The sequence below is a fragment of the Ranitomeya variabilis genome, chromosome 2 (genome assembly GCF_051348905.1).
Source record: "Ranitomeya variabilis isolate aRanVar5 chromosome 2, aRanVar5.hap1, whole genome shotgun sequence".
NCBI classification, from domain to species: domain Eukaryota; kingdom Metazoa; phylum Chordata; class Amphibia; order Anura; family Dendrobatidae; genus Ranitomeya; species Ranitomeya variabilis.
The window spans coordinates 335,059,543-335,086,370 of NC_135233.1; the positions used below are offsets into that span (position 1 = coordinate 335,059,543).

Below are 26,828 nucleotides of genomic sequence, written 5' to 3' on the forward strand. Positions count from 1 at the left end.
TGACGGCGACGTCATCGAAGGTCCTGCACACACACCATCTATAGGAACGGACGCCGCTGAGGAGATCGGCTGTCTGCAGGTGAGTATAACCATTTTTTTTTATTTTTAAACATTCTATCTTTTACTATTGATGCTGCATAGGCTGCATCTATAGTAAAAAGTTGGTCACACTTGTCAAACACTCTGTTTGTGTGACCAACCTGTCAATCAGTTTTCCAAGGGATGCTACAGATCGCTTGGAAAACTTTAGCATTCTGCAAGCTAATTACGCTTGCAAAATGCTAAAAAAAACGCAAAAAAAAGCAAAAAAAAAAAATGCGGATTTCTTGCAGAAAATTTCCGGTTTTCTTCAGGAAATTTCTGCACGAAATCCTGACGTGTGCACATACCCTAAGGCTCACACTGTGTTCACCTGTTCAAATCCAGGCTCCCGTCTGAATCCTCAAGAGACGGAATTCGTACACAATAATTATGCAACGATTACTCAAAATACGGGAAACGGAATCCATAGTATAAAACTTTAGTCTCCGTTTGCCTAAAGTTGGGCACAAGAACGTCAGATGGCAATAACAAGTTTACATAACTTTTTAAATAATTTTACGGCTTCTGAAAGTCTGAACTTTGTAAATAAATAAATAAATGTGTATGTGTCACCATTTTCTAAAAACCTTTCATTTTTGTATTTTCCTACTGATGGTCTTACTTTTTCTGGAGTAAGCTGATATGTTTTTGTTTGTAGCGTTTTGGAGTACGTGCAACCTATTGATTGCTATTTATTTCATTTTGTTGAGGTGATGTGATGAAAAATAAAAAAAATAAAGCGATAAAACACAGATCTGGCATCCTGATATTATTTTCTTTACTGTACTTGTCTAATAACTGACTTAATCCCTTCACGGCCTTGCAATTTTCTATTTTTTTCCTTTAGTTTTTTCCTTCCTTTTTCCAAGAGCCATAGCTTATCTATTTATCCGTCCACATAGCTGCAGGAAATCTTGGATTTTGAATTACATCATTTTTTTTTTTAAGTTTTTTTTATTTACCAGATTCACTACATGGTAAACACGGACCAGGGAATATGATTCTCAAGGTCACTACGAGTATGCAAATACCAAACATGTATAGCTTTTATTTTATTTACCCCCCCGTGGTTTGCACGTTAATAACCAGGGGAATCTGACCATTGACACTTTATGAGGATATAACTCTGGAACGCTTCAACGGATACCAGTGATTCCAAGATTGTTTCTTTTGTGATATATTGTACTTCATGATAGTGGTAAAATGTATTTGGTATGACTTGAGTTTATTTGTGAAAAAAATTAAAATTTGGCAAAAATGTGGAAAATTTACCAATTTTCAAACTTTGAATTTTCATGCCCTTAAAGAGCTATGTCACACAAAATCGTTAATAAATAACACTTGCCATGTGTCTACTTTATATCAACACAATTTTGGAACCAATTTTTTTTTTGTTAGGAAGTGTGAGGGGGATCATATGCGAAGATCGATAAGTATCCTCCAGAATGCGCATAGAAGTGTATTAAACCTGCTGGAGTGCATTGCAGTCACAGGCATAGCTGTGGCCGCAGTGCAAAATAAGTAAGTGTGGACCTGGTCAAGTTATTTGACCAAGGCAATGTTTAGGAAAACCCGTTAAGGGCTTTTATTTTTGAAGCAAACTACAGGTTGGTAGTGGGGCGGTTCAGTTCTTCTAGATCGAGTCTTAAAGTGGCCCATGGCCACAGATTCCATTTAAACCCTGCAGCAAAGGGTTGGGTGTCAGTCTTGGTTTGCAAACTGCAGAGCAGGTGGCTCTACAAGATTTGGCTTGTGAGGAGCAACACGGAGCCAAGCGAAGCCAAAACACCTGGCACCCTTCAGCATGACATGGTGGGGCAGTCGCCAACGGCAATCAGTCTTTTTTAAGTGGTGTTCACTAAAGGGGTTAACTAATGGAAAAGTTTTATAGGTTGGGTCGCTGCGGACACGGCAATGCCAAATATGTGTACTTTTATTGTTTATATATCGTATATATATATATATATATATTTTTTTTTTTTTCATTCAAATATTTATTTGTAGATACAATATCTTTTTTTTTTAATTAATTTTCATTTATTTTTTACTTTGTCCCACTATGGGACACTCAATTTTTAAAGGCTGATCACTTTCAACAGCATCCCCAAGCTGCAAAAACTGTCAACTCTGCACTGACAGACAAACTTGCTCATCATGCACTGGGCATGATCAGCAAGTTTGCTACGCCTGGTGACCCGGATGTAATCATGACGACATCCGGTCACCATGGCAACGAATGGGATCAAGCATCACGCCGCGGGGTCTCCGATCCAAAGGCAGAGAGACTGTCAGCCCCCTGCCGGCACTCGGAATGCTGCGATCGTATTCAATTGCAGCATTTCGGGGGTTAAAGTGCCAGGAGCGGTGTGTGACTTAGGGTCAGCTGTTAGAATCAGCTGACACCTGGTGGTGATCGCGCAGATGTAATCCGTCCGTGGCCAAATAGGCCTAGGCCACATGGACAGATTATTACATCTAATGTCAGAAAGGAGTTAAGTGGTAAAAAAATATTTGCTTGGGTCGCCATTTTCCGAGACCGAGAATTTTTTTGGATATAGGGCTGTTTAAGGGCTTATTTTTGCACCATGATCTGTTGTTTTTACGGATACCATTTTGGTGTAGGTACAATGTTTTGATTGCCTCTTATTGCATTTTATTGCAATGTTTCAGTGCCCAAAAACCTCAATTCTGGCATTTTGATTTCTATTCTCGTTATGCCTTTGCCAATTGGATTACAGTAATTTATTTTATATTTTGATAGATCGGGCTTTTACAAATGCAGTAATACCAAATCTGTGGGGGGTTTTCCTATGGTGAAAAGGCGGGTAATTTGAACTTTTATTTTTTTTAAACTTTTTTTATTTTACTTTTTACTGTTTTTGTTACTCCCTTTAGAGGACTTGAAGCTGTATATAGCAAAAATCACGGTCTCCTATGAATTCTAGGCATGGGCTGGTTTTCACCATAGCAGATCCCTGGCTGTCAAGGTAACACATTGGCATCCCGTGATCACATTGCGGGAGCGCCGATTAGGTGATAGAACGATGCGCCTCCCTGCCGGCACGCTGTAATGCCGCTGTCACAGATTGGCAGCAGCATTTAACAGGCTACCTCCACTCTACCCGCGCCATTTAGAGGCAGATAATAGCTGAGTATTTCAGCCAGCATCTGCAAGGAAATATATGGACTCGGCGTGCAAGGAAGACGAGGAGCAAGGGAATCTGTCACCAGGTTTTTGCCATCTAATCTGAGAGTGGTATACTTTATCAACATTTAAAGTAAAGTTTTAATTGCTCACAAATTTTAAGAACTTTGATTGCCGTCAATAAATACAAAAATATATATATATATTATTTGTATTCTAAGTTGTGAACTCACACAGTTTAAGGGTATGTAAATTTAAACAACAGCAGTCATTATCTATTAACCTGGAAATCACATCGAAACACGAGAAGCAATGGAATGAAACTGAAAGGGAGAAGTTATAGATCAGATATTAGAAAAAAACTTTTTGACAGTGAGGGTGATCAATGAGTGGAACAGGCTGCCAAGAGAGGTGGTGAGTTTTGTTTCAATGGAAGTCTTCAAACTGAGGCTGGGTAGACATCTGTCTGAGATGGTTCATTGAGTCCTGCATTGAGCAGCAGGTTGGACACGACCCTGGAGGTCCCTTCCAACTCTAACATTCTATGATTTTAATCTAAGCTACTACATACAAATCTCAGCCACATGTAGAAAATCTAATCATGAAACGATGTTCCATCATAACAGAATCCCAATTGACCAGTGATTGGACAGACGATCCAGAAACTACAGTTCAGGATGTGAACCACAAAACAACTGTGCACTAACTTCACTGTGATGAACCCCTCATTTCAGTGCAGATCATAAATTTGCTTTTTGACCATTCTAGAATATACAGTAATGATATAAGTTTAAATTAACGTGTCGCATATTTAGGAAGCATGATTCGATTTTGTGATTCTCAAAGCATGTCAATTCATTGAGTAGAATTCAACATTTTCAATGCAAACTATAAGGTCTGGGTAAAATCCACAACAAACTCCAAAAAGATTTGTATGCAGATAAGCTGCAGAAAAATCAGCTGTAAATTCACTGTGTGCACACATACCCTTAGGTAAAGCACACAAAACTATTTTTATTTGGATTTTAGGGAAGATTATCTTTAAAATCCCTAGCAAGAGAATTCAAAGTATATTTGAAGCTGTTTTTTATGTGGATTTTAAAAACAATAAGGAATTTTACCATTCTTTTTTTTCCGAGCTTTCAAACCAAAAATTCGCTAAAACCCACAAGTTTTTATTGAACAGTTCCTGCTCCAAAAACTCCGCAAACAACAACAAATTTTTTTTAGTGTGAACATTTGCTTAGAATACATCCACAGGGGACATATGCCGCCGATTTTCCATGCGCTGAAGAAATCTCATCCACATACTGCAGAATTGCTTAGCTTGGGGATTGACTAGTGGTGTGGGGAGGTTGTTGAGCATGCATGTAAAAGAAAGGACCATTTTCATCCATTTTACATTTTTTTACCACTTTTGCTCAGTGTGTTGACTTTTACCTTCTATATGTCATTCATTTTTCACACATGCAAAAAATAAATAAAAATTTGTAAATGTTTTCCAAGTTGATTAAAGACAGCACACTTCGCTCATCCATTCACTTGAAATGGTGAGATTCTGTCCATAAAACATAAAAAGTAGTAGACGTTGTGTATTTTTTTTTTCATAAGGATCATTTCATAGTACTAGTATGAATGGGGGTACATTAAAATGACAACTGCAGTTAATTTTTGACTACGTGACTGATGTTTTAATTTTTACTATCAAAGTCTTTTTTTTATTATTTCTAATGGAAACTTTGCTGAAAATTGAAATGCAATAACAGATTCATATCAAAGTTGTTTATATCATATTTTTACATATTGTGGCTAGCTGCCATCAAAATAAATAAAAATGTAGGAGATCTTAGAAGAGTTTCAACATTAAAAAATAAACAGTATTAAATATTGTTTAGTATTATAATATAAAATTTCAGAGAAATATCTAATTGAAAACCACAAAATCAACTGCTGTACACTCCTACAGTCGGGAAAAAAAGCTCTGAAAATGCTCTGGGCCACCCTTCTCTCCATTGTAGGAAAGAAAGCCTGCAGAACCATCGCTACGTTCACTGTCTATTGTCAAGACTATGCTGGCTATAAAGAAGATGAGCCATTACCATAGTCACACCATCAATGGACTAACCTGGGCTATGTCTTCTCCTCTATGGGTCTTACTGCAAGTGGTCTTCTGATCAAGGATGGAACGGCTGAAGTTAGCATAACATATCGGGATATCCAGGACTTTAACAAAAAAAATGTGCCTAAGCATTAACAAGCAGATAGTTGCTACCTACCTGCCTGTTGTGCCGGGCACTGTTCGCCGCCACCACAGACTCCCACTGACATCACGTAAAAAAATCGTCAGTTTGTCTTCCTGTTGACAGGGTGGGACTACTGGTGTCATGCTGATTGACAGCTGGCTCTCCACTGCTTAATTGGGGAAGCCAGCTGTCAATCAGCATGATGCCAATAGTTCGACCCTATCAACAGGAAGAGCAACCTCTTCTTTGTTGACAGAGAGCGGCTAAATCTCTGGCAGGAGCGGTCAATGACCAGCGCCGGTTACAAAAGACAGGTAAGTTGCTTCTGTTAAATTGAAATTATTAATTTTTGAGCAAGTAAATAAGATCTATGGGGAATAGAAATCTTCAGATGCACAAACAGAAAGATTTGTCTACCAGGAGGGAGGTCATATTACAACACCACTTCCTTTAAAAGTACACTTTAAAGCAAAGTGCTTAGATAAAAACGTCATATGTTCTTGGCAAGAAGGTAGGAAATAATCTAGAGATTTTGTGACTTTAACCCTGGGTCAAAGAAGAAGGCAGAAGCCCATAGTGGCCAATAGTAAGTTAGTTGTTGAGTAAAACAATGCATGAAAATAATTTTGTTCTACACTCGAAAAAAAAAAAAAAATAATAGAAAAACAATCGCAACATTCACCACGAGTTACCTTCTTCAGAAAACTTTTCTTTATAATACTACACTTACTATGTTTACTGCGGTAGGGGAAAAGGGAAAAGCTTATGCCATTAACTCTCTTCCTGGCGGTCAACTTGCTGCAACAGCAAAATTCTCCTACTATTCTGTCTGCAAAGGAGAACACCCAAAGCTTAACTTATTTTAGAGCACTGAGTGAGCTGGATAGTCGTAAGTGCAGTGACGTCGCTGAGAAGAGGAGAAGAACAGTGCTGGATCCTGGAAAAGGTGGTGGTGGGTGGGTATATTAACACATTATACTACAGGCACATATACAGGCTTAGTGAAAAAAAACATCTTCATGGGAGTGTTCTTTAAAGTGACTCTGGCAGCACAGAATGACTGTTTACACCAAGTACAGGCGCTCAATGCATTTAAGTTTACCGTCCCACTTGCTTGTTTTCCATCTATTTCCGCCTTTTCTGTCTCTTTGAAGCCATTTCTGTCAATCAAAGTAGAGGGAGGGGGGTGGAGATAGAGGGGGAAAACAAGCAGGTGGGAATGTACATTTAAGGCTATGTGCACACGTAGGAAATGTGGTGCAGAATTTTCTGCACAAAATCCGCAGCTGAGGATTTGCTGCGGTTTTTATGCGGATTTTGTGCGGTTTTGCCGCGGAATTGATGCAGATTTTATGCAGTTTTTGCCACTGCGGATTTCTATCATGGAGGGGTGCAGAAACGCTACAGATCCGCACAAAAGAAGTGACATGCACTTCTTTGAAATCTGCAGCAATACCGCACTGATTTTTCCGCACCATCTGCACAACTTTTTTTTTTACCCATTGATTTACATTGTACTGTTAATCACAGTGCGGTTCTGCAGCGCTTCTGCATGGAAAAATCCGCTGCGAATCCGCAGCAAATCCGCATCGTGTGCACACAGCCTAAATGTTTGGCCACACCAAGATGCTGCAAGTGCACATATCTAACCTACCACAATAGTTTCATTCATTTGTACAGTCAGTCCCCCCTTAAATGACGGCAAGGAAATTAATGTGGTGCAGATTGTTTTCCTTCATTAGGGTGGTAAATGAATGCCAGTTCAGAAGCATGTTGTTTCTTGATTCTTCTTACCTATGGCACAACAATTAGCATTTTACTTTAGCAGTGCTTGCTAACACTTCTCCGCACCTGTGTCCCGATTTTTCCCCATGCGAAAGAATCGGATCATACTAAGCTGACACTCAGCTCAAACTTGGAGTAGAGTTTGAACACTGTGCCATTAACATAATCGATCCACAAAGTCAGGCCAACCCACGACTCACGGACCAAATAGTATGCCAGTGTCCCCGATGGCGAGTGGGCCCCCTGCTTGCTCATGGCCCCGGCGCTTGCCAGGGTGTGCCGGGTGATCACACCAGCCCGGGTGAGTAAAGCACACTTTGTTTTTAAGGAAAAAAATGTAATTGTGGCCATGTTGGGTGCTAGATTTTCAAATAACAGATGAAAAAAAAAATTATAAGGAGGCAAATTATAGTTACAACAGCCTTGTTTCTGCTTTTTTATTTTATTATTATATTTTACCAGGAATTGTGTGCTAAAATGCAACTTGTCAGCTTTGATACAACCTAATGACTTTGTTATAATGCAATGGCATTTTATTTTATAAAAAGTAATAAAGTTTTTCTATCACTTTCACCTTCCCTCCCCCTCCGCAAGACCTTTTATTTTTTTTTTATTAAACTAGCTGATAAAGACATGAGTTGAGATCTTCAAAGCAGTCTTTAGAAATAAACCGGTAGTGGCAAAAGATTATTTTACCTAATGTTATCAACGATTTCTACAAAAAGGAAGGAAGACACAAAATAACCCAAGTCTGGAGTGCGCAGTCTGAAATGTTTTGTGTCTCATTCTGTAAGTAATAGCTGCTCAGGCACAGGCGTGATCTGATCTGCATGTAATCCACTATGGGTGCGGATGGAAACCTGCCAAAGAGCATTATCGCTTCGAATATAATAATCCCTTGTTGCCAGAAGTACAATGGCCAAAATGAGTGATGTGTAATATGCAGGACAAAAGTCCAAATTAAAGAGCAGAAATAGAGATGATCAGCCTTGGCAAAGCATTCGAGGGGGTACAATATGAGAATAAATTCTATTTAACAATACGATTACCTGTAATTCAATACCATCACCATTTTGATAAAATTTCCAGCTATCACATACCTCCCATGCAGTCTCATTAGTGTACACGTTAATCACTATTACCAAAAATTTCTGCAGTATCCAAATACTACCACAGACCATATAGTAAAGTGGTGGGGAATGTCCTTCTGTCCAGCCCCTGGGCAGATTCCCAGGGACTGGCCAGCAAAATGCTGGTCAACAGGCCTTTAATAAGTCCTGACAAGGCATGCTCGCCTTCACTACTAAATGCTGTGATGTGTGCAATGAAGGCTTATGTCTTACGTGTGCCAGCATCAGGGCATCCCTTGTGAGCAGAGACCGCACGCTCTGTGCTCCAGTCCCACCGACGACGACAACAGCAACAGCGGAGGCAGCCCCTCCTGCTAGGTATGTGTCTCCAGCCCCCCCTGCGATGTAAGTGCTTTCAGTGTCTCCTATGATGTATATGCTCCAGCATTTCCTGCGTAATGTATATAATATACTCCAGATCTAGCATCTGCTTAGTAATGTGTATGCTGCAGTCCCATCGTCCCCATGTGATGTATATGCTGCAGTCAAAATGTCTACTATGTGATGTAGAGTAATTGGTGGAGGATAGAGGTAATAGCCTGCACACATTGCGGTTCTTCTGATGAAGACATTGGTTCAACTTCCTTTATCTCTCAACTAGACGAATTTCTCCACCTGATAAGACCCTATTGCGCTTGGTGTCTCCCCCTCTTTCTACTATGTGATGTACGGTATATACAGTAGTCTGTGTCTCCTATGTGATGTATATAGAGCAGTCTCGGTGTCTCCTATTTGATGTATATACTGCAGATTTCCCACTGCTTGAGTTCTGTAAATGTAATATGAGCAGTGGTGAATTTCCAACTGTGAGGAGACCTGCAGTGTAATACACATCTGTGTTCAGAATAACTTACTGCTGCAAGTACTTCACAAAATCTATCCCAAAGAGTCGCCTGCGCTCCAGACGGACACAAACCTGGAAAAGCAGTTATGAATGGCCACATGCTATTCTCGGAGGTCATGTGCAGCCAGTAGACAACCTCTGGAATCAAAATTAATAGCATCATATAATGCTAAATAATACTAGTTGCATTAATTTTGCTCTTGGGGTCCCTTTCTTTAAAGTCCTCCAGGAAACATATGACCTAGGCCATCACCTAATTCCTGGCATTGGGAATTTTACCATGCCTTTTATTTTAATACTGGCTACTTGGCTTGGGAGATCACATATTGTCCATTTGGTACGGTATTGGCTCATAGTTCTCACGTCTGGAGAAGATGGCGCATAACCACTGCTGAGGTTATATAAAGTGCCTTGCTGGAAAAAAAAAAAAGCAAGGAGACCAACGGGAAACACAGGCAGCAGTGAAAGAGAACAACAAGGGTCTGGTTGGCAAGTAAGGGTTTTTTTTTTTTATTATTATTACCATATGCTCAAATCACCATGGCCCGAATTTTTTTTTTTTTAAATATGTATCAATAGAGTTTAAAAAAATAAAATAAAAAAAGTTTGGGGACATCAACATGAGAGAAAGTGTCCCTTTTCACAAAGCTATAACTATGGCTCCGATTTATCATTTGTTGCTTTATTTTTGCGATATTAGTTGCACTTTTTTTTTTGCACCAAAATCTTCAAAATGGCACAGAGGATTAATGAATTTGGCACAAAGTGAAAACAGGTCTTTTCTCTGTCTTGAACCGTTTATGCAAGTTTTTAGAGGAAAAAGTTATACGTTTCGCAAAATTGTGCCAAAATACTGGAGGAATACTCAAAAACACACCACCAGTTATTGGAGTTATGCCAAACTTTGTGACTTTTTAAAAAGTTGCAACTGATGAATCAGACGAAAACATCCGGAATCGCTAAACTCCACCCACAAAACGGAGAAAAATCAAACAGGTGAGGACATATAAAATAAACTTAAAAAAGACGCAAACTATTATTATTATTGCGCCATTTATTCCATGGCACTTTACATGTGAGAAGGGGTGTACATAATGTTAAACAATACAAGTCAGGAGGGAAGAGGACCCTGTCTGTTATGATCTGGTGACCTTGGAGCCGCATGAAACTTTCTCTGGAGTTGGTGGAACCTGTACTGACCGCAAATCCTGAACTAACACCGCAACTAGAAGTAGCCGTGGGGTGTGCCTAAAAAACCCTAGACACCTCGACACAGCCGGAGGACTAAATACCCCTATAGATGGAAATAGGAATGCTACCTTGCCTCAGAGCAGACCCCCAAAGGATAGGCAGCCCCCCACGAATAATGACTGTGAGTAGGAGAAGAATAGACACACGCAGGTAGAAAACAGGATTTAGCAAAAGAGGCCACTCTAGCTAAATAGGAAAGGATAGGACAGATTACTAGGCGGTCAGTATTAAAACCCTTCCAAAAATATCCACAGCAGATAATACAAAAAGTTCCACAATCTAACTAAAGACATGGAATGTATATCTGCCACTCCAGAGAATCCAACAAGACTGAGAAAATACTGACACAATCTAAGCTGGACAAGAAAACAAAGAATAGCACTGAATTGTGAAGCACACAACATGTGTGCCACAGGAAAAAAAAAACAGACACTTATCTTTGCTGATTTGGCAGAAAGGCAGGAGGAACCAGGCAGAGGTTCTACACGTCCCAACAACAATTGACAACTGGCAAGGACTAATGAATCCTGCACGCCTAAATACCCCAGTCAGAACTGCAATCAGCAGATACACCTGACCAGGACTGCAACTCAGGGGCAACTGCATTACCACCTACAACCACCGGTGGGAGCCCAAAAGCAGAATTCACAACACCTGTCCACGAGGGCTCACAATCTACAAATAAAAGAATGAATTGGGTGCACACACAAAAAAAGTAAAAGCACCCACAAAAAAAAACATATGCAAAGGCAATGATGAATTGGGGTCTTTGTGTTTCACATACAGGAAAATGTGCACTTCAGGGGCTGATGGACTTTGTGACCCTAGTTCAGAAGGGAAGGAAATAAGTTCCTTTATTTGCTCTTGGGCTAAGTTTCAAAATAAATGTGAAAAGAGACTCATAAATTAAATCTGTCACAGATGGGAATATAATTTCAGGCCATGGGTAATTGAAATGTGGAATGTGAATAATAATAATGCAGAAGATAAAGCGAAAATGCAACGATGACTCACAATTGTGGTTCTTATCAGATAGCTCCACCAGGAAACAAAAAAAAGAAAAATACATAGAAAGAATAGAAAGAAAGAAGAACAGGAAAGCATTGCAATATATTATATATATATATATATATATATATACAGTGGGGCAAAAAAGTATTTAGTCAGTCAGCAATAGTGCAAGTTCCACCACTTAAAAAGATGAGAGGCGTCTGTAATTTACATAATAGGTAGACCTCAACTATGGGAGGCAAACTGAGAAAAAAAAATACAGAAAATCACATTGTCTGTTTTTTTATCATTTTATTTGCATATTATGGTGGAAAATAAGTATTTGTTCAGAAACAATCAAGATTTCTGGCTCTCACAGACCTGTAACTTCTTCTTTAAGAGTCTCCTCTTTCCTCCACTCATTACCTGTAGTAATGGCACCTGTTTAAACTTGTTATCAGTATAAAAAGACACCTGTGCACACCCTCAAACAGTCTGACTCCAAACTCCACTATGGTGAAGACCAAAGAGCTGTCAAAGGACACCAGAAACAAAACTGTAGCCCTGCACCAGGCTGGGAAGACTGAATCTGCAATAGCCAACCAGCTTGGAGTGAAGAAATCAACAGTGGGAACAATAATTAGAAAATGGAAGACATTCAAGACCACTGATAATCTCCCTCGATCTGGGGCTCCACGCAAAATCCCACCCCGTGGGGTCAGAATGATCACAAGAACGGTGAGCAAAAATCCCAGAACCACGCGGGGGGACCTAGTGAATGAACTGCAGAGAGCTGGGACCAATGTAACAAGGCCTACCATAAGTAACACACTACGCCACCATGGACTCAGATCCTGCAGTGCCAGACGTGTCCCACTGCTTAAGCCAGTACATGTCCGGGCCCGTCTGAAGTTTGCTAGAGAGCATTTGGATGATCCAGAGGAGTTTTGGGAGAATGTCCTATGGTCTGATGAAACCAAACTGGAACTGTTTGGTAGAAACACAACTTGTCGTGTTTGGAGGAAAAAGAATACCGAGTTGCATCCATCAAACACCATACCTACTGTAAAGCATGGTGGTGGAAACATCATGCTTTGGGGCTGTTTCTCTGCAAAGGGGCCAGGATGACTGATCTGGGTACATGAAAGAATGAATGGGGCCATGTATCGTGAGATTTTGAGTGCAAACCTCCTTCCATCAGCAAGGGCATTGAAGATGAAACGTGGCTGGGTCTTTCAACATGACAATGATCCAAAGCACACCGCCAGGGCAACGAAGGAGTGGCTTCGTAAGAAGCATTTCAAGGTCCTGGAGTGGCCTAGCCAGTCTCCAGATCTCAACCCTATAGAAAACCTTTGGAGGGAGTTGAAAGTCCGTGTTGCCAAGCGAAAAGCCAAAAACATCACTGCTCTAGAGGAGATCTGCATGGAGGAATGGGCCAACATACCAACAACAGTGTGTGGCAACCTTCTGAAGACTTACAGAAAACGTTTGACCTCTGTCATTGCCAACAAAGGATATATTACAAAGTATTGAGATGAAATTTTGTTTCTGACCAAATACTTATTTTCCACCATAATATGCAAATAAAATGATAAAAAAACAGACAATGTGATTTTCTGGATTTTTTTTTCTCAGTTTGTCTCCCATAGTTGAGGTCTACCTATGATGTAAATTACAGACGCCTCTCATCTTTTTAAGTGGTGGAACTTGCACTATTGCTGACTGACTAAATACTTTTTTGCCCCGCTGTATATATATTATATAAATATATATACATATATATATATATATATTCTTTTCATCTTAGGTTTCGTCTTGTTACATGGCCACAGTGTGAAGAAGCTTCTACACATTGCTTGTATACCAAATTTGGTTTTACTTAACCCCTTAGTGACAGAGCCAATTTGGTACTTAATGACTGAGCCAATTTTTACAGTTTTGACCACTGTCACTTTATGAGGTTATAACTCTGGAATGCTTTAACAGATCCAGCTGATTCAGAGATTGGTTTTTCGTGACATATTGTACTTCATGTTAGTGTAACATTTCTTCGATATTACTTGCGATTATTTATGAAAAAATTGTAAATATGGCGAAAAATTTTTAAATTATGCAATTTTCAAACTTTGTATTTATATGCCCTTAAATCAGAGAGATATGTCACAAAAAATAGTTAATAAATAACATTTCCCACATGTCTACTTTACATCAGCACAATTTTGGAAACAAATTTTTTTTTGTTAGGGAGTTATAAGGGTTTACTTTTACACCATTTTTTTTTAGGGATCACATCACATTTGAAGTCATTTTGAGGGGTCTATATGATAGAAAATAACCAAGTGTGACACCATTCTAAAACCTGCACCCTTCAAGGTGCTCAAAACTACATTCAAGAAGTTTATTAAACCTTTACGTGCTTCACAGGAACTGAAACAATGTGGAAGGAAAAAATGAACATTTAACTTTTTTTTGCAAATATTTTACTTCAGAACCATTTTTTTTTTATTTTCACAAGTGTAAAAACTGAAATTTAACCATAAATTTTGTTGTGCAATTTCTCCTGAATACGCCAATACCCCATATGTGGAGGTAAACCACTGTTTGGGCGCACCGCAGAGCTTGGAAGAGAAGGAGCGCCGTTTGACTTTTTCAATGCAGAATTGGCTGGAATTGAGATCGGATGCCATGTCACGCTTAGAGAGCCCCTGATGTGCCTAAACAGTGGAAACCCCCCACAAGTGACACCATTTTGGAAACTAGACCCCTTAAGGAACTTATCTAGATGTGTTGTGAGCACTTTGAACCCCCAACTGCTTCACAGAAGTTTATAATATAGAGCCATGAAAATAAAAAAAATCATATTTTTTCCACAAAAATGATTTTTTCACCCCCAAATTTTTACTTTCACAAGGTTAACAGGAGAAATTGGACCCCAAAATGTATTGTGCAATTTATGCTGAGTAGGGTGATACCCCATATGTGAGGGGGACTACTGTCTGGGCGCATGGCAGAGCTCGGAAGGGAAGGAGCGCCGTTTTGGAATGCAGGCTTTGATAGAATGGTCTGCGGGCGTTATGTTGCGTTTGCAGAGCCCCTGATGTGCCTAAACAGTAGAAACCCCCCACAAGTGACCCCATTTTAGAAACTAGACCCCCCATGGAACTTTTCTAGATGTGTGGTGAGAACTTTGAATGCCCACGTGCTTCACAGAAGTTTATAATGCAGAGTCGTGAAAATAAAAAACATTTTTTTTTTCCAGAAAAAATATTTTTTTTATTTTCACAAGGGTAACAGGAGAAATTGGACCCCAAAAGTTGTTGTCCAATTTATCCCGAGTACGCTGATGCCCCATATGTGGGGGTAAACCACTGTTTGGGCGCACGGCAGAGCTCAGAAGGGATGGAGCACCATTTGACTTTTTGAAAGAACTAAACAAAGAACAAAGATATGCACAAAAGTGGGATCAACCATCAATATTAAATTTTATTACATATTCAATCAAAAAAGGACAACAACAAAGACACATAGTATAAAAACATTTAAAAGAAAAGACCAACCCAGGTCCCCCCTAAATAGTCCTATATGGCATAATGGCATACAGAGTGGATACAGATAGGCGATACATGAAATCAAATAGTTAACAGCCTATCCTGCCAGCCAACCTCAGCCTTAAGCTACCAATTTGCATAGATACTAATAAACCACAAACATGTTAAACATATAAAACAGGAGCAGACCATATAAGAGGTAAAAACATTTTTTTTAAAAGGGGAGAGAAAAATCCTAAACCCTATGGTATATTGCAGGTCTGCCCTAATCCCAATAGATTCAATAGCCTAAGATGTTTGCCCTAAGCCTTGTGCATATAAGCATGGCCAGGAGGGTATCCAAGTTGTGCAAATGGCAAAGCTAAGGTGCATGTAGATATTACCAGAAAAGGTCCATAAGGGGGGAGAACTGAGGCCCCACGCGTATCGACGCTGCTAGAGCGTCTTCATCAGGGGAAGGTTGTAAAGGATATGTCCAAAGTGTGTCCCTTATATATACATATAAACAAGAAATATGAATCACCTGTGAAGAGGCCGTGGCGTGCACAATCAGTCCACCATACAATGGATCATGTGAACTTCCGGGTGTGTGCTGGGGTCATATGTAAATAGCGCAGCTGCACACAGAGACTGGTAGGACAGAAAAAAGGTTTTGCGCAAGCGCAAGAGTCGCCATGGTGACATGAACGCCTGAGGTTTTAGCGGCGCACTAGTTGCGCATACGTACTGACACAAAAGTGACCGATGAGGCAGCAAAGAAGTTGTGCGCAAGCGCAAGAGTCACCATAGTAACAAGGACGCCTAAAGTTTTACGGCGCTCCAATTGCGCATGCGTGCTGACGAAGGAGACTGACAAGACAGAAATGAGGCTATGCGCAAGCGCGAGAATCACAATAGTATCACGGATGCTTGAGATTTTGCAGTACATCAATTGCGCATGCGTGCTGATAAGTTATAGAGGTGTGGAAACCCGACAGGTAAGCGATAAGTGTATGTACCACACGAAGATCGCCATGGAGGCATACGCCCCTAAAGGTTTTCGGCGCATACAGACATACATAACATATTGATGTGCAAACATGGAGGTTTGCCGGGGAGCATACGCACATACTATTCTGATATTCTGAAGTGTACTACTAACCCATATAGCTGAGGGGGTAGTACTGATAAACAAATATCTTTTTTCTTTTTTTCTTTTTTTTCCCCTCATTCTATTTTGAAGGCAAGGCAAATACAAGGTAAGCAGATAACGGCACAAAGTGTCTACACTGTCAGACGAATATATTTGGGTAGAGTAAATGCCCATTGTCATACGGTATAAGTGCAGCGAGATTGCCATAGAGATATGCACACCTGATAGTATATGGTGCACCATATGTACATACGCATCAGTTTACTATAGACTCGTAAGTATCCGACGAATGGACAGAAAGTCAATATGTTGCTCAAGAGCTACCATAAAGGTATGCAAGCACCCAATGACTTGGGGCGCATAAAGATACCCAGCAAGTCCAACAATGGCTGATATATAGGTATGGGAATTGCCAAATCGACGCAGTTGCTCAATAATTTAAGGTGCATCTTAAAGCGCATGCATCTAAGGAGACATGATGCACTGATCGCCTTAAATGTTTAAGAGTAAAATCTCTAAATGGGATGAAAGTTATTGTACCACTGGACCCTAAGAAACAGCATATCCCAGGTGAAAAAAAAAAAAAAAAAGGGGAAATGCTGGAAAATTAGCAACTCAAGTATATGTATCAGCAGGCAAAAGATAGATAAAAATCACCGTTTATATAGTGATAAAGTGGCAAAACCATTCATGCCACTAAAAGCCCCAAAATAACGAATCTTTGCCATGTTGGAGAGCTGTATTGAGGGGATACCTAAGTGTATCCACAATCGCACACATCATGTTATAAACCACATACGGAGAGATTGCAATATATACTGTGTTTTATTAGAAAAAGGTAATGGTCCAAAGTATGAGCAACCGGGTGATGGATCAAATTACCCATAAATCAAACTCCCATTTGCAACACCTGATTTCCAAAAACAGAGCCCAAATTCAAAGGAAAAGGTAAGAAGAATAATATACAAAAAACGTAGGACAACATCTAGGAAAAGAAGAAGATTAAGGGCATTTGGGGAAAGGAGAGAATATGGAATACCAGGGCCAAACTTCAAAGACCAAAACGGGTAGTAACCCCAAATAGTGGGAGCAGATATAATTATCAAACAGATACATCCCCCGATCCGTATCCAGGTCAGAGAAACAGAACATAAGATACAACATTGAAGATAAAACTAATTCTAGGAAGAGGCTGGGTACGGCTGGCAGGAAAATAAGATCTGACACATAAGGATGCTTCTTGTCAGTCCATGAGTCCACAGGGTACTTGTCTTCTTTCAGCTGTATTTTCACGATATAGATGATTGGCCCATCCAGCTTAGAGCACCTATAAAGACAAATGCTGTAAATACCATTAATATACAATAGGGACTACCTTCACGTCTGTTTATAGAACCCTGTAAAAAGAAGTTCCTCATTGATGCCCACCGGAGCTCGGCTATTTAAATTATAGATCCACTTCGCTTCCCTCCTCAATAGATCTAAAGTAATGTTGCCACGCCGGGTACAGCAGCACCTCTCCAATATCAGGACGGCTCCAAAGGATTGGGGAAAGGGTAAGAAACTTTCATCTGTAGCAACACATTTTTTGCAAATACATCATGGTTCGATGGAGGGCATTAGGGTTATGGGTTTAGAAGGGGTAAAACCTGATATTAGGGGTGGCAACATTACTTTAGATCTATTGAGGAGGGAAGCGAAGTGGATCTATAATTTAAATAGCCGAGCTCCGGTGGGCATCAATGAGGAACTTCTTTTTACAGGGTTCTATAAACAGACGTGAAGGTAGTTCCTATTGTATATTAATGGTATTTACAGCATTTGTCTTTATAGGTGCTCTAAGCTGGATGGGCCAATCATCTATATCGTGAAAATACAGCTGAAAGAAGACAAGTACCCTGTGGACTCATGGACTGACAAGAAGCATCCTTATGTGTCAGATCTTATTTTCCTGCCAGCCGTACCCAGCCTCTTCCTAGAATTAGTTTTATCTTCAATGTTGTATCTTATGTTCTGTTTCTCTGACCTGGATACGGATCGGGGGATGTATCTGTTTGATAATTATATCTGCTCCCACTATTTGGGGTTACTACCCGTTTTGGTCTTTGAAGTTTGGCCCTGGTATTCCATATTCTCTCCTTTCCCCAAATGCCCTTAATCTTCTTCTTTTCCTAGATGTTGTCCTACGTTTTTTGTATATTATTCTTCTTACCTTTTCCTTTGAATTTGGGCTCTGTTTTTGGAAATCAGGTGTTGCAAATGGGAGTTTGATTTATGGGTAATTTGATCCATCACCCGGTTGCTCATACTTTGGACTATTACCTTTTTCTAATAAAACACAGTATATATTGCAATCTCTCCGTATGTGGTTTATAACATGATGTGTGCGATTGTGGATACACTTAGGTATCCCCTCAATACAGCTCTCCAACATGGCAAAGATTCGTTATTTTGGGGCCTTTAGTGGCATGAATGGTTTTGCCACTTTATCACTATATAAACGGTGATTTTTATCTATCTTTTGCCTGCTGATACATATACTTGAGTTGCTAATTTTCCAGCATTTCCCCTTTTTTTTTTTTTTTTCACCTGGGATATGCTGTTTCTTAGGGTCCAGTGGTACAATAACTTTCATCCCATTTAGAGATTTTACTCTTAAACATTTAAGGCGATCAGTGCATCATGTCTCCTTAGATGCATGCGCTTTAAGATGCACCTTAAATTATTGAGCAACTGCGTCGATTTGGCAATTCCCATACCTATATATCAGCCATTGTTGGACTTGCTGGGTATCTTTATGCGCCCCAAGTCATTGGGTGCTTGCATACCTTTATGGTAGCTCTTGAGCAACATATTGACTTTCTGTCCATTCGTCGGATACTTATGAGTCTATAGTAAACTGATGCGTATGTACATATGGTGCACCATATACTATCAGGTGTGCATATCTCTATGGCAATCTCGCTGCACTTATACCGTATGACAATGGGCATTTACTCTACCCAAATATATTCGTCTGACAGTGTAGACACTTTGTGCCGTTATCTGCTTACCTTGTATTTGCCTTGCCTTCAAAATAGAATGAGGGGAAAAAAAAGAAAAAAAGAAAAAAGATATTTGTTTATCAGTACTACCCCCTCAGCTATATGGGTTAGTAGTACACTTCAGAATATCAGAATAGTATGTGCGTATGCTCCCCGGCAAACCTCCATGTTTGCACATCAATATGTTATGTATGTCTGTATGCGCCGAAAACCTTTAGGGGCGTATGCCTCCATGGCGATCTTCGTGTGGTACATACACTTATCGCTTACCTGTCGGGTTTCCACACCTCTATAACTTATCAGCACGCATGCGCAATTGATGTACTGCAAAATCTCAAGCATCCGTGATACTATTGTGATTCTCGCGCTTGCGCATAGCCTCATTTCTGTCTTGTCTCCTTCGTCAGCACGCATGCGCAATTGGAGCGCCGTAAAACTTTAGGCGTCCTTGTTACTATGGTGACTCTTGCGCTTGCGCACAACTTCTTTGCTGCCTCATCGGTCACTTTTGTGTCAGTACGTATGCGCAACTAGTGCGCCGCTAAAACCTCAGGCGTTCATGTCACCATGGCGACTCTTGCGCTTGCGCAAAACCTTTTTTCTGTCCTACCAGTCTCTGTGTGCAGCTGCGCTATTTACATATGACCCCAGCACACACCCGGAAGTTCACATGATCCATTGTATGGTGGACTGATTGTGCACGCCACGGCCTCTTCACAGGTGATTCATATTTCTTGTTTATATGTATATATAAGGGACACACTTTGGACATATCCTTTACAACCTTCCCCTGATGAAGACGCTCTAGCAGCGTCGATACGCGTGGGGCCTCAGTTCTCCCCCCTTATGGACCTTTTCTGGTAATATCTACATGCACCTTAGCTTTGCCATTTGCACAACTTGGATACCCTCCTGGCCATGCTTATATGCACAAGGCTTAGGGCAAACATCTTAGGCTATTGAATCTATTGGGATTAGGGCAGACCTGCAATATACCATAGGGTTTAGGATTTTTCTCTCCCCTTTTAAAAAATTTTTTTTTACCTCTTATATGGTCTGCTCCTGTTTTATATGTTTAACATGTTTGTGGTTTATTAGTATCTATGCAAATTGGTAGCTTAAGGCTGAGGTTGGCTGGCAGGATAGGCTGTTAACTATTTGATTTCATGTATCGCCTATCTGTATCCACTCTGTATGCCATTATGCCATATAGGACTATTTAGGGGGGACCTGGGTTGGTCTTTTCTTTTAAATGTTTTATACTATGTGTCTTTGTTGTTGTCCTTTTTTGATTGAATATGTAATAAAATTTAATATTGATGGTTGATCCCACTTTTGTGCATATCTTTGTTCTTTGTTTAGTACTTTCATGGTATTATATGCACGTGGTTGATCCCTGACCTATTATTGCTGTGTGGTGCCCGCCACTCTCTCTTTGTTGACCATTTGACTTTTTGAGCGCAAAATTGGCTTTCGTGTTTGGAGACTCCCTGACTTAAACAGTGGAAACCCCCCCAATTCTAACTCCAACCCTAACACACCCCTAACCCTAATCCCAAACATAACCCTAATCCCAAACGTAACCCTAATGCCAACCCTAACTTTAGCCCCAACCCTAACCCTAAATTTAGCCCCAACCCTAACCCTAAATTTAGCCCTAGCCCTAACCCTAGCCTTAACTTTAGCCCCAACCCTAACCCTAGCCCAACCCTAGCCCTAACCCTAAGGCTACTTTCACACTTGCGTCGTGTAGCATCCGTCGCAACCCGTAGTTTTGGACAAAAAACGGATCCTGCAAATGTACCCGCAGGATGCGTTTTTTGCCCATAGACTTGTATTGCCAACGGATCGCGACGGATGGCCACACGTCGCGTCCGTCGTGCACTAGATCCGTAGTGTTTTGGCGGACCGTCGTCACAAAAAAATTTCAATGTAACTTTTTTTGTACATCGCGCCCGCCATTTCCGACTAAGCATGCGCGGCCGTAACTAAGCCCCCTCCCCCCAGGACATAGACTGGGCAGCGGATGCATTGAAAAACTGCATCCGCTGCCCACGTTGTGCACAATTTTCACAACGTGCGTCGGGCCGATGCATTGCGACGGCCCCGCACCAACGCAAGTGTGATAGAAGCTTAACCCTAGCCCTAAATTTAGCCCCAACCCTAAATTTAGCCCCAACCCTAACCCTAAATATAGCCCCAACTCCTCTAGCTACCGGCCGGCAGATAATGGCGGGCGCACTGCGCATGCGCCCATTTTCTTACCGGATGAAGAAGCCGGCGGGCAGGAGGGGATGCAGGAGGACCCAGGGACACCGGTAAGTATAACGGTCCCCGAATCCCCCTATTTCTCTGTCCTCTGATGTGCGATCACATCAGAGGACAGAGAATCACACATCGCTTTTTTTTTTTTTTTTGCGGCCGCCGGTAAACAGTTAATTACCGGCGATCGCAAAACAGGGGTGGGTTCATGTTCTTTGGGGTCTCGGCTACCCCCGGCAGCCGAAGACCCAAAGATCTCCCGGCATGCGCCCGCCATTTTTTGGCCGGAACAAGTTGGCAGCGCCCATCGGGAGCCAAGAGGAGCACCGGGGGAGACAGGTGAGTATCGGGGGGCGATCGGAGACCCCATTTCTCTGTCTTTAAGTTTCCTGTACAAACAGGAATGTTCCCCCCATCCTTTTCAGCTAGGCATTTCATTTATATAGCTTCCCATGAGCAGGTGTCAAACATACGGGCTCTGGTTCTGCTCTTCCCCCCATCTATATTGGGGTTGTATGACACAAATGAGGTTTTAATATTAGAGGATACGACCGTCCCGATTGGGGAACACCTTGTCGCAGTGGGATGGCTTTTATGCTGTTTTGATCAAAAAACAGTATTTACTAAGCACCTATGTTATTTACAAGTATTACTATTTACTTACTGAAGGGTATATGCTCATGTTATTTCTATCTTACGTTTTGTTTTTTTAAATGGCCACTCTGTGAACAAGCTTCTATGTGTTACATGTATGCCAACTTATGCTCCGGCTCATTTCTTTGGTTTTGCTTTAGGTATCAATAGATGTAACATCACCGACCCCTCTCATGTCCCACTGTTGAAGCGATCAGAGCAGGGATACTCCTTTAGTATTCACTGGAAAAAAATATCCTAGCTTCATCTTGAAGGGATCCAATCTTGTTTTTGGGATCATTTCACTCATAGTAACATAGTTATTAAGGTTGAAGGGAGACTTTCAGTCCATCTAGTTCAACCCATAGCCTAACCTAACCTGCCCTAACATGTTGATCCAGAGAAAGGCAAAAAAAAACCCATGTAGCAAAGAGTAAGCTCCACATTGGGGATAAAAATTCCTTCCCGACTTCACATATGGCAATCAGACTAGTTCCCTGGATCAACGCCCTATCAAGGAATCTAGTATATATATACCCTGTAACATTATACTTTTCAACAAAGGCATCATACATTTCAACAAATCCGCGTCTGTGATTGGGAACCTGTCACCCCCAAAATCGAACAAGATATGGGCATCGCGGTTTGGTCCAGGGCCTCCTATCTTCATAGGATGACGTCCTCTTCTTGTCTTCACGCTGCGGCTCCGGCGCAGGCGTACTTTGTCTGCCCTGTTGGGTGCTGCAGTACACAGGCGCTGGGAAAGGTCAGAGAGGCCCAGCACATGCGCGCTGCAATACTTTGCACTGCCCTCAACAAAGCAGACAAAGTACGCCTGTGCCGGAGCCGCAGCGTGAAGACAAGAAGACATCATCGTAAGAAGATGGGAGGCCCCGGACCGCGACACCCATCGGATCGGACCGCCCCTGTGTGAGTATAATCTAACCTCTTTTTCTCATCTTTCAGGATACATCGGGGGCTTATCTACATCATTACAGAATGCTGAAGATAAGCCCCGGATGCCGGTGGCCTTAGCTCATCTTCTATTTTGGGGGTGACAGGTTCCCTTTAAGCCTTCTTTCCTCCAGACGTAGAGTATGCCACCTTGTTCCTGTCTCAGGTCTACGAGTAAAAAGATCATCGGAAAGGTCTTTGTACTGTCTGTCCCTTCATGTATTTATACATTGTAATAAGATCACCCCTTAGCCTTCATTTTTCCAAACTAAATAGCCCCAAGTGTAATAACCTATCTTGGTATTGCAGACCCCCCAGTCCTCTGATAACCTTGGTCGCTCTTCTCTGCACCCGCTCCAGTTCAGCTATGTCTTTCTTATACACCGGAGACCAGAACTGTGCACAGTATTCTAAGTGTGGTCGAACTAGTGACTTGTATAGAGGTAAAATTATGTTCTCCTCATGAGCATCTATGCCTCTTTTAATGCATCCCATTATTTTATTTGCCTTTGTAGCAGCTGCCTGACACTGGCCACTAAATGTGAGTTTGTCATCCACCCATACACCCCGGTCTTTTTCATTGACGGTTTTGCCCAGTGTTTTAGAATTAAGCACAGTTATACATTTTATTACTTCTACCCAAGTGCATGACCTTACATTTATCCCCATTAAAGCTCATTTGCCATTTATCAGCCCAAGCTTCTAGTTTACATAAATCCTCCTGTAATATAAAATTGTCCTCCCCTGTATTGATTACCCTGCAGAGTTTAGTGTCATCTGCAAATATTGAAATTCTACTCTGAATGCCCCCTACAAGGTCATTAATAAATATGTTACGTTAAAAAGAAGCGGGCCTAATACTGACCCCTGTGGTACCCCACTGCTAACCGCGACCCAGTCCGAGTGTGCTCCATTAATAACCACTCTGCATTTTGGAAATATGTTGGGATTAATAACAGACTTATACCTCTGACGCACAGTACTATATTGGAAACAGTAGCATCTGGTAACTGAAGGCTCCTGTGTTATTAAAAAACTAAATAATGTACGTCATGTAAGAGATAGTGCAATCTGCTGCATGATTGAATACAAGAAAAACTCTATATACCGACGTGGGGAAATATAAAAGAACAATGGGGACTGAAAAATACATTCTGCGCCTGTAGGGTTTCCACTGCATATAGCTGACACTGCACACATAATGTATAAAGTAGTCCGAGCACAAAATATACGGCTCATACACAGTGCTATATAGTTATGACTCCTACAAGTAGGTTTTTGGTTTGTTTGTTTTTGAGGCCACATACACACTAGCAGTATTTGGTCAGTATTTTCCATCAGTATTTGTAAACCAAAACCAGGAGTGGAACAATTAGAGGAGAAGTATAATAGAAACACGTCACCACTTCTGTATTTATCACCCACTCCTGGTTTTGGCTACAAATACGGTACTGATGTAAAATACTGACCAGATACTGAACGTGGCCTGACAGAAGGTTTGTGCAACATCCCAGCTGTGTGTTGTTCCTGTGCATGCTAAGTGGATTCTCAATTGTAGCTAAAAACCTCCATTTCATGTCATGTACGGGTCAGACACATTCAGTGCCGCAGGTTGTACAGCAGATAAACAAGGATTCCATGAATTCCACCGACACATATGAGCAGAGTGAAAGGTGGATTATGTTGCACGAAAGCTAACATTACTAAATCCTAAGTAAATACCATGAGAAGGGAATGGGACTTCTGCTTATATGCATTTTTGCTACTGCAAAAACTACACTACCCACCTAGGGCATTGTGCAGAACGTGCAACCTGGGGGGAGGGGGCACAGGTGACCCTCCATTACTTCTGATATCAGAGGACTGCGCAGGGCCATTGCTTTTATTACAGAAGCAGACCTGCTCCTGCTGCCACAGGCAATGTTGTAGTGCCCATGCAATGTGGTAGTGCACATGCAATGGGCACAGGTGCTCAGCGGACTAACAGGTCCCTGGGCGTTTATTAGGAGACTAGATGGTGGCCCGATTCTAACGCATCGGGTATTCTAGAATATGTATGTATTTATCAAGTTTTCAGAATAATGCAATTTATACACAGGATTCGGACGGCCGGGAGCGACCAATTAGTGAAGCGTGGTTCAAATTCCGCGCCAATTCGCGGCCGGACTGCGCCAGCCGCTGTTTGTTCGCGGCAGGCCAGGTGTGTCCAATCAGTGAAGCCAGGGACTGCTCCAGGTTTTTGAGGGCCCCGGGTGAAAGCGTCTCAGTGGGCCCCCCTCTTTAACACATACCACGATTCATGATGCACAGATACAGCAGAGAAATATACCACAGCCAAGTAGCATATAACACAGCCCACATAGCATATAGCACAGGCCACGTAGCATATAGCACAGGCCACGTAGCATATAGCACAGGCCACGTAGCATATAGCACAGGCCATGTAGCATATAGCACAGCCCACGTAGCATATAGCACAGCCCACGTAGCATATAGCACAGCCCACGTAGCATATAACACAGCCCACGTAGCATATAGCACAGCCCACGAAGCATATAGCACAGCCCACGTAGCATATAGCACAGCCCACGCAGTGTATAACAGTCCACGCAGTGAATAACACAGCCCACGCAGTATATAGCACAGCCCATGTAGTATATAACACAGGCCACGTAGTATATAACAGCCCACGTAGTATATTGCCCAGCCATGTATATTGCACAGCTACGTAGTATATAGCACAGCCCACGTAGTATACAGCACAGCTACGTAGTATATTGCACAGCTACGTAGTATATAGCACAGCTCACGTAGTATATAGCACAGCTCACGTAGTATATAGCACAGCTCACGTAGTATATAGCACAGCTCACGTAGTATATTGCCCAGCCATGTAATATATTGCACAGCCCACGTAGCATATAGCAGAGACGCAGTATATAACACAGCTCACGCAGTATATAACACAGCCCACGTAGTATATAGCACAAAGATGTAGTATATAGCACAGCCCACGTAGTATATAGCACAGAGACGTAGTATATAACACAGCCCACGTAGTATATAGCAATGTGGGCACCATATCCCTGATAAAAAAAGAATTAAAATAAAAAAATAGTTATATACTCACCTTCCGTCTGCCCCTGGTTCCAGGCGAGGCATTTAGCGATGCTCCTCGCGACGCTCCGGTCCCAAGAATGCATTGCGGTCTCACGAGATGATGACGTAGCAATGCATAGCCTGGAGCATCGCGAAGAGCGGGAAAGGCGCCGGAAGGTGAGTATATAATGATTTTTTATTTTTTTTATTACTTTTAACATTAGATCTTTTTACTATTGATGCTGCATAGGCAGCATAAATAGTAAAAAGTTGGCCACACAGGGTTAATAGCAGCGTTAACCGACTGCGTTACCTGCGGCATAACGCGGTATAATGCAGCCATTAACCCTGTGTGAGCGGGACTGACTGGAGGGGGCACTGACAGAGTAGGAAGGGGCGAATTCAATCAGCGACGCGGGATTTTCGTGACAGACAGAAAGACAAAAACAGACGGAAGTGCCCTTTAGACGATTATATATATATAGATTTCGCCAGTGCGGTTCTCATACTGCTAAGGCTTACATATGAGATTGGATCTTGACAAATGGAAATTGGAAATGACAAATTTGCAGTCACTCTATGTGACTGCAGACTTATATATCCTCACACAGTGAGCATTGCACGCTGTGATTCTTGGATGTCAGTGCCGGGAACAACAGTCATGTGACCACACGTTAGCGATAG

The 26,828-nt window shown here is 41.5% G+C and overlaps 1 protein-coding gene across 1 annotated transcript in view; it reads right to left on the reverse strand.

Annotated features, from left to right (window-relative positions):
• LOC143805746 (interleukin-13 receptor subunit alpha-1-like) overlaps positions 1-26,828 on the reverse strand; it is an 84,924-nt gene that overhangs the window by 39,690 nt on the left and 18,406 nt on the right. The gene's annotated exons all lie outside the window — the stretch shown is intronic.